Source organism: Podarcis pityusensis (genome assembly GCF_964106645.2).
Source record: "Podarcis pityusensis genome assembly, chromosome: 3".
In the NCBI taxonomy this organism is placed as follows: domain Eukaryota; kingdom Metazoa; phylum Chordata; class Lepidosauria; order Squamata; family Lacertidae; genus Podarcis; species Podarcis pityusensis.
In genome coordinates, this window is record NC_138026.1 from 12,722,628 (window position 1) to 12,738,892 (window position 16,265).

General features: G+C 43.2%; 1 protein-coding gene across 2 annotated transcripts in view; it reads right to left on the reverse strand.

Annotated features, from left to right (window-relative positions):
* The window catches only part of PAK5 (p21 (RAC1) activated kinase 5), a gene marked incomplete at its 5' end in the record, with an annotated part of 120,414 nt that extends 109,190 nt beyond the window's left edge, over positions 1-11,224 (reverse strand). Inside the window, one exon of one of the 2 annotated variants that reach the window (XM_080999080.1) lies at positions 11,091-11,224. The remainder of the gene's footprint in view (positions 1-11,090) is intronic. The other variant, XM_080999079.1, reaches the window with a different exon arrangement.
* Between the last annotated feature and the right edge of the window lie 5,041 nt (positions 11,225-16,265).

Below are 16,265 nucleotides of genomic sequence, written 5' to 3' on the forward strand. Positions count from 1 at the left end.
CAGGCCCACAGTAAGATCATAAGAAGAGCTGCTTGATCAGGATAATGGTCCATCTAGTTCAGGGTATGGAGGGTATGACGTTATCTGACTCCCAAGCCATCTGAAGGCAGCCCTGTGCAGGGAAGTTTTAAAAAAAATGTTTAATGCTTTATTGTGTTTTTATAGATGTTGGAAACCATACAGAGTGGCTGGGGCAACCCAGTCAGATGGGTGGGGTACCAACAACAACAAGAATTGAATAGGACATCCCTATTTTCATCGGAGAACTGTTGGAGGGTATAAGTGTCATGGGATGTCCACAATGTTTTGAAGTGTAGGTGCCAAAATCCCTACAGGGAAGCAGAAAAGACTATTTATGTATGTGACCATGGCTGCACAGATGTTCTTGGCCCAGAGATGGAAAGAAGATAAAGTCCTGACCAGCAGATCAAATTGATGGGCTATGCTGAAATGGTTAAAATGACCAGAAGAATCAGAAATCAGGAACACCCAACTTTTAATAAGGAATGGGGAAAATTTATAACTTATCTTAAAGACCATTTTAAACAGTTAAAATCGTTAGTCGGATTGGAGTATCACTTGTAGTTTAATGCTGAATTTTGGATACAATGGAGAGATAAAAGATTTGGATTATTATAAAAGATGCAGGAGGAGATTATTAACAACAGGACCCACAAAGGGGAGGGTGCAAGTCCAAGAGATTCCTTGGAATCTTGTTTTTATGTTGTATGTTTCACATATGACTATAAAATTGTAATCTGAAAAACCAAATAAATAATTTTATTTTATTTTTTTTAAAAAAATGTATTGAAGAGAGAAAAGCTATTCTTTTTGCACTTTCTCCATGCTACGCATAGTTTTATAAACTGTCATGACATGTCCCCTTTCAGTTGTCCTTTTCTCAATTTTTCCCAACTCTGCAATATTATTTTAGTGAGACCCTACTGAGCCACCAGGCATATCTGGGGAGCCGCGTTCCATGTGGTCACAAGTTATGCAGGCCTGATAACAGTATTGTGCTGATTTCCATTAGTCCCAGCCATTGGCATCCTGCTATTTCAGCCGGGCTTCAGCATTCATCCAGTAACGCTCTTCCTAGAGAAGTGCTGCAGCAGATAAGAGCAGGAAGAGAGAGTGGGAGAGAGAAAGGAGAAGCCAGAAGGGAAAGGACAATTGGAGGGCAAGAAGTTAACTTGACTGTGAGCCACTGCATATGGAAGCCAGCCAACTCAAAGGCAGAGCGATAAGAGGAGTGGATATCTCCAGGAGACACAGAACAGACCCCTTAAAAACATGGCAAACCTTCCAATACTTAACGGTAAAAGATAGGTGCACTTGCTTTGCTTTAGAGGTCCCGCACTTGTCATGAGCTAGACAAACCATCTAAATACCTCTTCTCCAGTTACTCGTGCCTCTACAGTCTACATTTGTTTATCATCACAATTATCACAGGACCCAGAGCAAAAAAAAATTGAAATCCACATGCTTACTCTAGTTAGATATCAACATCAGACTCCAAATCAATACAAAGTGGAGGTCTTCAAGCCTAAGGAGAAGTGGAGCATTTGCAGAGATCTTGACCAAAATTTAGGACAACCAGAAAAACAAGGTAGAAAAAAGTTTGTTGCAAAGGTTTCCAGAAGGCAACCGTGTTATAAAAAATGAGCTTAGCAATTCAGAAGATATGGATAGTTGTCCACTTTTTTTATGCAACTGCTATTTTTAAACAGGTTCTGAGTGCTTCCATACCATCACTATTTCATGGGAAGGACTCAACCACATGCTGGAAGTCTAGCTTTGCACAATTGTTTTTACCTATTTTATTTGTGCACTTATTTTTATTTAGTTTAATTTAACAATATCTATGTACCATTTGATTGGAAACGGAATCTCCAAGTGGTTTACAAAAAATAAAATAAAACAAGCCTTAAAATAATCAGTAAAACGCAAGTTGAAAACAGGGATATTTTGGAATTTTAAAATGATTAAACTTTATTATTCAGCATGAAACAAATCTGTATAAATACCAAGGCAAGTTGTTTGTTTTATACAGTGTTGCAACAGTGGTTTTCTCAAATGCACCTAATATAATCTGAAAAATAAATAAAAACATTAAAAGTCAAAATAATTGAAATGAGCCGTGCTCTGTCCTCCCAGCACAACAAAACCATTTTTAATGGACCTATGGCAGTTAGGAAACTGGTGTGGAAAGCCACTGAAAAATGTGGGTTGGGTGAATAATGGGAAGACTTATCAACATGCCACAAGCAAACCAGGAGGAATGTTCCCTGATGCATAGCTGCTCCTCAAACAAATCAGAATGCATGTTCCACAAAGGCTATGCAGAGTCTAACCTCCAAGTAAACTTGGTGCGAACATAACAGGATGTATGTTCTATTGTCATAGACTGGCTGGGAGGCACCAGCTAGGGAACCCCCAAGGGAAGAAGGCTCAAAGGCAGTGGATTGGTGGTGGGACGATGATAAGTGGTCAGAGGGAGCAGACTGGGAGGAGCAGGTGCCGGAAGTTGAAGAGGTAACAGGTTTTAGTGAGCAGGGAGAGTCGGTGGCAGAGAGCCGTGCAGAGGCAGAGGCAGAAGCAGAGGCTGGTATGCCCCTCCTGCTGTGACCAGCTCCCCTGTCCCCCTGGCCTCTCAGAACCTACAGAGGTATGAAGAGGGTGGAGAAGAGACACACAAGGTCTCAGAGTCTCAGGTTGCTTGGGAAGGAATAGAGCCAGGGAGCTGCCTCACAACTTCCTCATAGGAGCAAGATCTGTTGGGAAGAGTTGCTGTGCTCACTAGGCATGAGCTGTTTTGCTTCCTTGAATAAAGAGCTTACTTCACGAACACCTTGCGAGTTATCCCTGACCTGCTCCAGACACTAACCTTGATATGTATATAACAGGTTTCCTAGAGGAGACTTTTTAACAGTTAGGTGCATCCAAATTTTGTAAGTGCAAGTGGGACCTGCAACAAAATCTTTCAGTGTAGAGTGTTCCTGATCAGAGTTCCAACCAGCCATGCCCTTTTTCAGATTATTCCATTTCATTCCCCCCCCCCCCTCAGTTTTTTATTTCTCCCTCACCAGTCATTTTGTGACCACCACTTAAAATCAGGCCCTCATTGGGCTTTTGGTGTTTGAGGGACAAGAATCCCCCTCCCGCATATATTTGGTACTTCTGCAAACTTCCAGACTGTTATGTACTGAGTTGAATAGGATCCAAATGCAGCAGTCTGATTGGTCCTAGAACAATAGGATCCAAAATGCAGCAGTCTGATTGGTCCTAGAACAATAGGATTCAGAATGCAGCAGTCTGATTGGTCCTAGAACAATGCAGCAGTATGATTGGTCAGCAGGAGCCACCCAATCCAGCTCCAGGTGGAAGTGAATCCACAACCTGATTGGCCTACAGGAGAATCCAGGAATTAGCCAATCACGTGGGGCCCATTGTGTAAATAATGTATATAAAGCAGATATTTTGGGGGAACTTTCATTCCTCACTACTATGAGCTGAATAAAGAGCATGAAATCCACACTCGACTCTGAGTATATTTCACAGACCCACTGATATTTTCCTCTAGTGTGTGGAATTATTATTATTATTATTATTATTAATTCATATCCTGCCCATCTGGCTGGGTTTCCCCAGCCACTCTGGGCGGCTCCCAACAAAATGGATGGTGCTGCTTTCACTAGACAAGAATTTACACTCTGAAAACAAGTTCACCATTACCATATATTGGTCAGATGCTGTTGAATCAATAAAGTGTATGTATAACTGACCATAGGATTGTAATTATAATCCATGAGAGCTCACTGCGGTTCTAAATACACAACATACAGGACACAGCTGATGGTGGAGACAAAGTGAAACATCGCCTTGCTGTGTTACATGTTTGGGTGAGACTTTAACTCACTTATCAGAGCTGCACAGACTTGGTGCAGTGCTTAAATGAAAATGCGCAAACCACGGGATTGGCTACGTGTTGAAGGCAGAAGGCAAAACATTACCCCCAAGAACTAAGAATTGCCAGTTCATGGAAGTAGCCACGTGTGAATCCCAAGTACGCCCAGCCGAAGCAAACTTGCAGAATCCCAATGTGAAAGAAGGACACCGCATGCTGACAAGGAAGGTATTAACTGGCTCCCAGCCCAAAGCCAAAGGCAAGCAATGCCTGATAAAGGGCTCTGAAAGGGGGAGGAAGAAACCCCAAGGCAAGGGTAGGGGAATTTTCTCCCCTCGGGTTGATGTTGAACAGCAAATCCCATCATCCCTGACCATGGGCTGAGCTGGCTGGGGCTGAGTCCAATGGCATATGTAGGGGAGCAAGCTCCCCATTGCTGCCCTAAGCAGTGGTTTAATGGGAAAGCATGCTAGTAAAAAGAAAAAGGTAAAGGACCCCTGGACAGTTAAGTCCAGTCAAAGGTGACTATGGGGTTGCAGCGCTTATATCGCTTTAAAGGCCGAGGGAGCCGGCATTTGTCCACACATCTTTCTGGGTCATGTGGCTAGCAAGACTAAACTGCTTCTGGCACAATGGGACACCCATGGAAACACTGTTTACCTGTCAGAAGTTCATCCTACACTCGAGTAGGACCTTGATAGAGACACATGCCCGACTGACATGTTCTCTCCCTCCTGGTCGTTCGTTCGGGAGCTTCAAAGGCTTTCTTCAGCCCATCAAAACATACACCGTCATGGATAGACAAAAATCCTATGACTGCAATCATGGACACCGTGATGGAAACCAGAGTGCATGGAAACACCGTTTACCTTCCTGCAGCAGCAGTACCTATTTAGCTACTTGCACTGGTGTGCTTTCGAAATGCTAGGTTGGCAGGAGCTGGGACACAGCAACGGGAGCTCACCCCGTCGCTGGGATTCGAACCGCCAACCTTCTGATAGGCAAGCCCAAGAGGCTCATTGATTTAGACCACTGCATCCTGGAAAGCATGCTATACAGTCCATCACCACCAGGTGCTAGACGGAGCACCAAGTTTAAGAGGTCCTAGATCACAATTTTAAAAAGGAGGGATACTTCCCCCACAAAGCCTATCAATGTCTCTAAGACACTCAAAGCCCAATCGCAGATCCTCCAGGTGTCCCTATTTTCCAGGGACATTCCCAGATTTACAGAAGCCATCCTGGTTTCTGATTTGGTCCTGGAATGTCCCACTTTCCCATAGGACATCCCTATTCCCATCGGAGAAAGTTTGGAGGGTTTGCAGTTATGCAACCCCCGAGCCAAGGAGATGAGTAACTATGGAACCTTTAGGAGACATTTGAAGGCAGGCAGCCCCAAATTGGGAAGTTTTTCAATGTTTCATGTATTATTGTGCTTTTATATATGTTATAAGCTGCCCAGAGTGGTTGGGGTAGCGCAGTGAGATGGGAGGAGTATAAATAATAAAATTATTATTATTATTATTATTATTATTATTATTATTATTAAGGAACAGTGCTAGAAACTGAGATATGAAAGCTAGGAGCTAAATGGCACCTTAAACCTAGGTTATGGGTGCAACAACAGAATGTCTAGGCACGCTTTTTTATAACAAGAATTCAAAGCTGAAAATGAATGAACTGCAGCTAAAATATTATGTTCATTTTTCACATGGTCTAGTCCTTCCCCTGCCCACCCCCCTAATATTCTTAAGAAGGTCTCTTCTCCAGTCTTCAAAGAGTAGCTGGAAGTGGGGAGGCAGAAAAAGGTCCTCCTTTCCTTCCAATCTGCAGTTTTAATCTGAAATCTTAGTCACCCAGAGCTCAGAAACTGTTTGTGCTAATGAAATTCCCTGTCGCAAAATGTGCCTAGAACAATGGGAGTTTTGAACACTGTTAAAGAATATGATGTCCCTGTTTTCATTGGAGAAACATTGGGGGGTATGTGATCATTCAAGCCTCTTGCAGACCTTAGAACTCCTGTGAAGCTTCGAAAACTTTTGTTGCCTGTTGAAAAGAGGCAATGAAAGTTCCCCAGCCACCAGTGATTGGCGATACTTCTTCCCTTCACCCATTTAAAGTGAGGGGAAAGCATAGGCCTCTGTGAACGCCAGCTTGTATAGCAATGATATCAGCTTTGATGATTTCAAAGGGCTGAGCTTTTCCTGGTCTCAACGGAAGCATAGAGAAGACTTTGACAACATCATGACAGAAAGTCTCCTGAATGCAAAAGAGAAATAAGGAAATCCCTGCATTAATATTTTTGAGCCCATAAGATCCTAAATCACTGCATTTTTAACATATGACACAGACATCTACACTGGGGTGGGCAGTGATGACCTAATGCTCAGTGAGGTTGCAAACTTGTGACTTGACTGTAGCACTTGACTGCAAATGGGTGTTCTTGTGATTTGAATACTCACACATGGAGTATATAGAAAACTAAAATCTCAGTCCTGTGCTATTATTATTATTATTATTATTATTATTATTATTATTATTACAGTGGTACCGTTCCGGAGCCCCGTTCGTATCCTCAAGCAAACGCAACCCACGTCTGTGCGTCTGCACGTGCGGGGGTCGCAATTCGCCACTTCTGCGCATGTGTGTGATGTCATTTTGAGTGTCTGTGCATGCGCAAGAGGCGAAACCCGGAAGTAAAGCGTTCCGTTACTTCCAGGTTGCCACGGAGCATAACCTGAAAACGCTCAACCTGAAGCGACTTCAACCCGAGGTATGACTGTAGTTTTCAAGTTTATACATTTCACTAATTTTACAATCAGTTTGACATTTCAGTACTTGACATCCTTCCCCCTCTTTCTGTGGTTCCTTAAATATATTTTTAATATCTTCTGCATATCCAAATTAACTTAATTTATTTATTCATTCATCTTCTTTAAATATATACTCTTATAAAACTGCAGGTTATTACAAGAATCCTGCCAATGTTTTTATCTGTTTATAATTTATCTGTAAATATTCAATAAACCATTTCCATTCTTTTGTAAAAAAAATATATATTGTTATCTCGATTTCTCATTCTTCTGGTAAGTTTCACCATTTCTGCATATTCCATAAGTTTTTGTATCCATTCTTCCTTTGCTGGGACTTCTGCTTCTTTTGATTTTGGGGCAAGTAACATTCTTGCCACTGTAGTGGCATACATGAATAGGTTTCTATACATTTTAGGTAGTTCTGTCCCTATAACTCCCCAAAGAAACATCCTTTTCATTTCATTATATATCATTTCCCAGTAAGTTTTAACCTTACTACAAGACCACCACATATGATAAGAAAACTAAAATTTCAGGAAGAGGTCTAGGTTAAAACCCTGTTTCCTGTCATCAAGTACTCTATATTCCTAGAACTGCCGGATTCTATGTTCTAGAAAACAAGGAACTGACCATTGTCTGTTTCTCTATCCAAACAAACCAGAGTGTAACCTTAAACCTGTATACCACCTAAGATAAATTAATCTGCACTCTGTTTTAAGACTGAGACTAATACTTCTGCTTGTCCACAGGTCTGAGAGGTTTTATGCTTATCCCAGGCTGCTTTCTAGGCATGGAGTTTTCCCTTTATCCTGCGCTATCCCTGGGAAAACCCAATCTTTTCTGAAAATTGAAGGAAACATCAATTTGCTGAAAACCTGGTTGACATTTGCTCCAATTCAGTGGTCAAGAGAGGGCTTCCCCAGGAGGAGGCAGTGGGGCAAATGGGGAAAAGCCTGGAGAAGCCCTGATGCAAACTTTAATGGCAGAGGCATAAAATATGTGGCCCTCCAGTTGTTGAATTCTGATTCCCATCAACCACAGTATGGGCAATGCATATGGACGGTGGGAGATAGAGTTCAACAACATGTGTTCATATAGAAAACTATATGTAAATGTTGTACCGGTGGTATTTGACTCCTAGTAAACCTAGACATCTTAAAAAGCAGAGACATCACCTTGCCGACAAAGGTCCATATAGTTAAAACTATGGTTTTCCCAGTAGTGATGTATGGAAGTGAGAGCTGGACCATAAAGAAGTCTGATCGCCGAAAAATTGATGCTTTTGAATTATGGTGCTGGAGGAGACTCTTGAGAGTCCCGTGGACTGCAAGAAGATCAAACCTATCCATTCTTAAGGAAATCAGCCCTGAGTGCTCACTGGAAGGACAGATCCTGAAGCTGAGGCAACAATACTTTGGCCACCTCATGAGAAGAGAAGACTCCCTGGAAAAGACCCTGATGCTGGGAAAGATTGAGGGCACAAGGAGAAGGGGACAACAGGGGATGAGATGGTTGGACAGTGTTCTCGAAGCTACTAACATGAGTTTGACCAAACTGTGGGAGGCAGTGGAAGACAGGAGTGCCTGGCATGCTCTGGTCCATGGGGTCACGAAGAGTCGGACACGACTAAACAACTAAACAACAACAAAACTAGCAAAAATGTGTAACAGGTACAAATATCTGCTGGAAATGTAAAGAAAAAGAAGGCGCCTTTTTTCATATGTGGTGGTCCTGTAACATAACAAAAGCATTCTGGGAAATGATATATAATGAGTTGAAAAAATGTTTAAATTAACTTTTATTTAAAAGTTTATTTATTTAAAAGGCTTTATTATTAGGAATTTTAAGTGCTGACATTCCAAAGAAGCAGAAAAGACTTTTTATGTACACGACAGCAGCCACACAGATGTTACTAGCCCAGAGATGGAAAGAAGATAAAGTCCATACCAGAGAAGAAGGGCAAATTAAACTGTTGGACTATGCTGAAATAGCAAAACTGACCAGAAAGCTCAGGAACCAAGAAGAAAGACCCAAACTTTAATAAAGAATGGGGGAAAATATAATTTATCTTGGAGACCACTGTAAGCAGATGAAAACATTAGCAGGATTGCAATAACACTTGTAATGTAGCAAATACTATGGAAATAGTGGATTGACATAAAATATGGACTACTGAATAATATGGAGTTGAAAAGGTTGACAGTAGGACCCATGGAGGGGAAGATGGGAAGGCCAGAGATTCAGAGGAATCTTTAAATATGGATGTGTATGGTGGTATTGTTATAATTTTATACTTGTAAAATAAAATAAAAATTATTTCATGAAAAAGAGTTCAACAACATGTGGCGGACCACAGGTTCTCTGTTTTGGAGCTTTAAAGCAAAATTGGCTTCTTCCCCAAATGTCATGTGGCACTGGAGTTGGCCTAATAAAGGTATTGCCCTACTATGCATTTTGGAATTATCACAATGAGAGATCACCATGCCATTCCTTTGCCAGAAATAATTTCCTTTTGTCATTCCACTGTCTTGCTGCCTGCAGCCTTGTATCTTTCTACAACAAGGTCAGTTGCGATACAGTTGTGGTTTTCTCCCAACCCTACCTCAGGGATAAATTATTCAGAAGTAACTTAGACTTTAAAAAAAGAGAAAAGGATACTGTTCTAAAACCCAAACCATCACACCCAGTGATAATTAGGTATCACATGAAGAGTGAGATAAAAGAAGCAGCAAATATCAAAAACAGCTTTTACACTTCACATAAAACAATGGCAGACCTAAGAAGCTTGGAAGTGCATTTAAAAAAAAAGTCAGCATAATCATGGACTTGGTGTGATCGTCTATTGATTTCATTGGCAAGGCTCCAAGATACCCTGCCCAGTGCATACATTGTGGCTCATGCTCTCTCAATGAGCTATTCTTAGACTAAACTCCTGTGCAATATTTGTCTCCTAAAGAAAAGTTTATTCTTAAGCTTGAAACAAAACTTGCTCCCAATGTTGTCTTTTAATACATCATCAATGTAGTATTATATAAAAATAACTACAAAAGTGAATCTGTTTCCTGTGTTTTTTAAGCAGTTGATGGAGGGTGCGATCCTATGCACATTTACCTCAGAGTAAGCCTCATTGAACACAGGTTTACTTTTGAGTAAACCTGTACAGGAGAGTAAAATAATACGTGTTCTACTTAGTGAGAGATTATCTTGTCTTGCTGTTATGCAAAGTTCTCTAAAATAGACACAAGAATCCTATTACCTTTCTTGAAATCACTCTGCTGTCCAAACAATATTTCCAATATTTATCTGACTTGGACGTTTATATTTTTATCTCACCTTGTTTTATGAACAAGGGGATGCAGACATTAAATAAAACACATATTTTTATAAAAAATTGCCAGCCATGCATCATCATTCTAAAATAAGCAAGAGTATCAAATCAAAAGAACTAGCAGCTTGCAGTTGAGAAGTACTCTTCATCAGATTCTTAAAAGAGGGCATTGTTTCACTAGGTTTGGGAAGGTGGCGGGGTTTTTTTCCTGTGTTTCCTACCTCCTCAACATCTAAAATGACAAGGTCACAGCAGGGCTTACTGCACAACACACACATGGAGAATATTAAATTTCCCCAGTTTCGAACCGCGCCTTTAATCTGCAAGACCAGAGAATCGCCACGCTCTCCATGCAAGCAGTCACAGCAGTTCCTTAAATCTCTCCCCCCCCTCCCCTCCCCTCCCCGCCCAGCACACCCACACCCAAAAAACATGCTCGCTGGTGTGTGTGTGTGTGTGTGTGTGTGCATGCGCGCACACATGTATGCATGCTGCATGTGGCCAACTCTGTGGACAATCCTACCGAAGCATGCAGATTTCTGCAAACAGATAATGTCCGATCCCTAAGACATCATGTGCACAACAGCCCTACCCAAAAACGCACGGGCACATCCCTCACTAAAGAGCCCTGGTATTTTTTATTTTTTATTATTTTTTGCAGGGGTGAGGGGGTCCTTCTTTGGCAGCTCAGACCACGCTGGAATTGAGAAAGAGAGCTGGGATAGCCTCTAATCTACACACTCTACAGTCTTCCACACCCACAGACGCCTCCCATCCTTCCAAGAGCGCATCTTCCCCCTAGAAAAAGGGAGCCAGCGCTGCCTTCGGGAGAGCGAGGCTCTTCCGTCCCCCGAGGAAGCTGACAAAGGCAGTGGCAACCCGGGGTACCCTCTCTCCTCCATCCTCCTTCCTCCCATCCCACATCCTCTCCAGGTAGAGGCTACGGATGCTGCCCGCTGGCCCTCGGGATGCTGCGGCTGAGAATGGTCCTCGCGCTGGAACCAGCCTTTCTCCCCATCCCCGCGGAAGCCTGTCGCGCTTACCTAAAGGCTGCCGGCTGGTTGTCAAGCGAGCTCCGGCCGCTCCGGCGCCTCCGTTACATCGCTCCGAGCGCCATGTTCGTGCTCGCCGAGGCTTGTCACTAGCAAGGAGGCAAGGCAGCACCACAGCTCGGCGGCTCCGGCTCTGATGTTGCTGTTGCTGTTGCTGCTGCTGCTGCTGTTACATCCGGGCTGCCGCCGGCCAAAGCGCTCCAGCTCGCCTCGTAGTGGCGATCCGAGGAGATGCGGCGGCTAGGCGAGGCGCGCAAGAAACGCGCCCTGCGCACTGGGGGGAGCGAGGTGCGCGCGCCAGGCGGGTATGTGTGCCATCCGCCCCGCCCCACCGCAATCTTCTTCAAGCCGCAATGAGAGAGACAGAGATCATTAGGAGCCCAAATGATGCCTAAAGAGGAGGGTTGCCTTGGCTTTTCTCTGTTCTGAATTTCAGTTTATTTCTCCCTTCCTATTCCCCCCCCCATAGTGTTTTATATATATATATATAAATTTGTTTGGTTTTTCAGATTAAAATTTTACGGTATATATAAAAAATTATTTATTTGGTTTTTCAGATTAAAATTTTACGGTATATATAAAAAATTATTTATTTGGTTTTTCAGATTTAAAATTTCACAGTCACATATCAAACATACAACATAAAAACAAGATTCCAAGGAATCTCCTGGACTTCCCTACTACCCTTTGCGGGTCCTATTGTTAATCATTTCCTCCTGCATCTTTTATACTAATCCAAATCTTTTATCTCTCCATTGTATCCAAAATTCACCATTAAGCTACAAGTGACATTCCAATCCGACTAACGATTTTAACTGTTTTCAGTGGTCTTTAAGATAAGTTATAAATTTTCCCCATTCCTTATTAAAAATTTGGTCTTCCTGATTTCTGACTCTTCCGGTCATTTTAGCCATTTCGGCATAATCCATCAATTTGATCTGCTGTTCTTCTCTGGTAGGGACTTTATCTTCTTTCCATCTCCCTTTGTTATTATTAACGTACCCTCCAACATTTCTCCAATGAAAATAGGGTCGACCCATTCCTCCTCCATCAGCATCATCAACACCCCACCTGTCTGACTAGGTCGCTCCAGCCGCTCTGGGCGGCTTCCAACACAATAAAACATTAAACATAAAAACACCTTCCCAATACAGGGCTTGGGGGTCAGATAACTCCAAACCCTTCAACATTTCTCTGATGGAAAAAGAGACGGGAAAGTGGGACATTCCGGGATCAGATCAGAAACTGGGATGGCTTCTGTAAATCCAAGACTGTCCCTGGCAAATAGGGTCTGTATTAAAGGCTGGAGAGAAGATTTGCCTAGCAAGAGAAGGCAAACCACAAGCAGCAGCTAGGGAAGAAGTCCCTGTGTGGTGCAAGTCAATGAGCTGTTGGTTCCACCAGGTTGGCAGGACTATTAACATCATTACCGATCATTTAATAATAATAATAATAATAATAATAATAATAATAATAATTTTTATTTATACCCCGCCCTCCCCAGCCAAAGCCGGGCTCAGAGTGGCTTACAAGCAATAATAAAAACAAGTTGAATGATTACAACTTAAAAACAACATTAAAATACAACATTAAAATATTGAAACATTAAAATATTAAAATGTAGCCTCATCGCAGGAGGAGAAGGAAAAGAAAAAAGAAAGAGAGGGAGGGAATCAAATTGGCTCCAAGCCAAAGGCCAGGCGGAACAACTCTGTCTTACAGGCCCTGTGGAAAGAAATCAGATCCTGCAGGGCCCTGGTCTCATGAGGCAGAGCGTTCCACCAGGCCGGAGCCAGTGTTGAAAAGGCCCTGGCTCTGGTTGAAGCTAATCTAACTTCCTTAAGGGCCAGGACCACTAGGGTGTTGCTATTTATGGACCTTGAGGCTCTCCGTGGGGCATACCGGGAGAGGCGGTCCCGTAGGTACGAGGGTCCTAGGCCGTGAAGAGCTTTAAAGGTCAAAAGCAGCACCTTGAATCTGTACTCCACCAGGAGCCAGTGCAGCTTGAAAAGCACTGGGTGAATATGCTCCCATGGCAGAGACCCCGTGAGGAGCCTCGCTGCAGCATTCTGCACCCACTGGAGTTTCTGGGACAGCTTCAAGGGCAGCCCCGCGTAGAGCGAATTACAGTAGTCAAGCCTGGAGATGACCGTCGCATGGATCACTGTGGCCAGGTCGGGGCGGGAAAGGTAAGGGACCAACTGCTTGATGCAGCGAAGGTGGAAAAATGTCGCCTTGGCTGTTGCTGTAACTTGCGCAACATTTGTGATATGAAACTGATCATTTGTGATATGAAGACTTCTCCTTCAGCCCAGGCTAGGACTCATTGGAAAAAGGGAGTTAATGTTGTAAGGAAGTGATGTGGGGGGGGGGGCACACATGTCAGGAAGATCTCTCCTCATGCCCTACTTCACATCCGCCAAGTATTTTTCTCTGGCTGGAACTCTGATAATGGTTATGACTTGCAGTGATGTGGGATAGCAGGGCCGGCAGCTGCCTCAGGCAGCAGATGCTGATGTAGCAGGAGTGGCCAGGGCTAGAAGTACAATGTGGTGGTTAAGTCCAGTCAAAGGTGACTATGGGATTAAGGCACTCATCTCTCAGGCTGAAGGAGCCGGCATTTGTCCATAGACAGCTTTCCGGATCATGTGGCCAGCATGACTAAACTGCTTCTGGTGCAACGGGACACCGTGACGGAAACCAGAGTGCACCGAAACACCATTTACCTTCCTGCCACAGGGGTACCTATTTATCAACTTTCACTGGCATGCTTTCAAATTGCTAGGTGGCAGGAGCTGGGACAGAGCAACAGGAGCTCACCCCATTGAGGGGATTTGAACCACCAACCTTCTCATCAGCAAGCCCAAGAGGCTCAATGGTTAAGACCACAGCACCACCTGAGTCCCTAACCCTTAGACAAACCTACTGCCCTCAAGTACAGTGGGAGACACTGTCCTTTCCTCAGTGACATTTCTCTGAACAGACCTTTGATGGGGATGTGTGTTTCTCAGTGCTTCATTTACAAGATCCTTTGTGCCACCACTTGTGTAGCTAGGGTTGCCATATTTCAAAAAGTGAAGATCCGGACAGAAAAGTTGTTGAAATTGCAAAGAAATTGGACGTTTTGGAGCAAATCGGCAAAAACGACACTGCCGACATGGGCTGCTATACATCTGGAGTTTCCCAGACTATTCGCCGATTTCTGCCTAGATGCACTGCTTGCAGCTGCAGTATTCCGGATATGTCTGGAAAATTCTGGACGTATAGCAACGTATGCAACGTATGCAAATTGAATTATATCCAAGGCTGCCTCCTGTATCCAAAGTTGCTGCCTTGGTTAACTTATGGAGTATTTGCCTCGCCATATTTTGAGCTTGCTGTGGCTTTTTAAAAATAAGTTCTTGCAGGCAGTTAATGAATGCTCTTATGGAATTTGAGGCATGCCATTCAAATTTAGGGGTTTCTTTTTCCCCCAACCAGAACACACTGGAACTCAGTTCCGGCCCCTCTCAGGTGGGCACCGTTGCCATTATAAGAGAGCAAGGGAGGCCTTCATGGTGAGTTGCAGACGATACCTTTAGTGATCTGGAGTCAGTGCAGGGAAACAAATCAGGTAATGGGCATGGTCTGTACAACAATGTGAGACTGCAACTTGAAACTCAGCAGGTGGGAGGGAAGGAGGGAGGACCTCTTGACATTTCGAGCCACTAATATCCCTTTTGACTGCACAGGGAGTGTGAAATATTCCAAATCTGCAGAACCATTGTTGGTTTCCTGTGGCGATGGCCCAAACCCAGCAGGATCCAGCCAGCAGATTTATGCCTGGTGCCATCTAACACTGGTGTATCACCTGGTAGACTCTGTAAAATGCAGCAACATCTAAACATGCCTTCTATTTAGTCAGCAGAACTGAGGGACTGAGGCCAAAACTGGACAGATCTCCAGGTCCTGCAGAAGTAAACCTTCCGATTACTACATGACACAAATATCATCCCCGCAAACACAGAAACTTTCTCTCTCTCTGCAAACTGCATCCTGCAAGTTACTTCTTTTCTCGGCAGCGCTTCTATGAAATCTTTGGTATCGTTGGGCAAATCTATACTGGCAAGGCATCTGCCTGATCAGAAGCAGCATGCTCTGCTGTCTTGAAGCAATGGGATTTGTGAAGTGCAAGTAAGTAACACTGTGCAAGCTATTCACTGCAGAAAATGACTATACCTTCACTCTACAAACCTAGCAATTTTATTTGTAAGGCAGCTTTCTAGAATCTGAAGTATTCCCTATTGTGAGTTCACCTCATGCTTGGTTTCCTTTTGTTGAAAGCTATTCTTTCCGAAACTTAATTGGCATTGTGAAGCTTTCTCCTTTTGTGCCAGTCGAGCTCTCCACCGCTCAGCTGTTGAGATGTTGGGGAAACTTTGCCAATCAGAGAGGACCACTTAGCATATGCCATTTTTCTACATGGAGGTAACTCCATAGAAGTATATTGCTTATTTATTACATTTTATCCCATCATTTTTTCCTCCAAGTTGCTTATGGACATTGCTCTCCCCTTCCCCATTTTATCATCACAATGCCCCTATGATGTTAGTTAGCCCGAGAGGTTGTGACAGGACCAAGGTAACACTGCATATTATCTACAAAGATACAAAAATACCATTGTGGACCCATTCACACTGCACTGCACCCCAGAGGGAGAGCCCAAGATGGGGATAGGTGTAAACAAACTGGACAAGACAATGTTCTGGGATTTAAAATTGCCGCCTGTCACTCTTTCCACTTGGCTAGGAATTAAATAGATATTGGAAACAGTGCTTGAATTTGCCGAATTGCAAAAAATGGCAAAGAGAATTAAAACCTTGATAAATGCAATAAAATTGACTTAATCTCTCTTTAAAAAAAAATTAAGTCTGAATCAATTATTTGAGGCTCCCCCTCAGCTAGTAACTAGGTATCCAGCCATCATGTCAAAGCGCCCAGTGAAACTGATAGCTAAGACATCAAAGTCCTTAACTGCTGGTTAAGCACTAAGAGGATTAATGTAGCAAGGTATAAATTCATCACATCCTGAAAAGATAGATCTTGGAGTACTTGTCAAAACGAATGTATCTTCCGATTTGATTGGCAGGTGAGAGAAATAATATGCAGATAGTGGTGCCCTTTCCT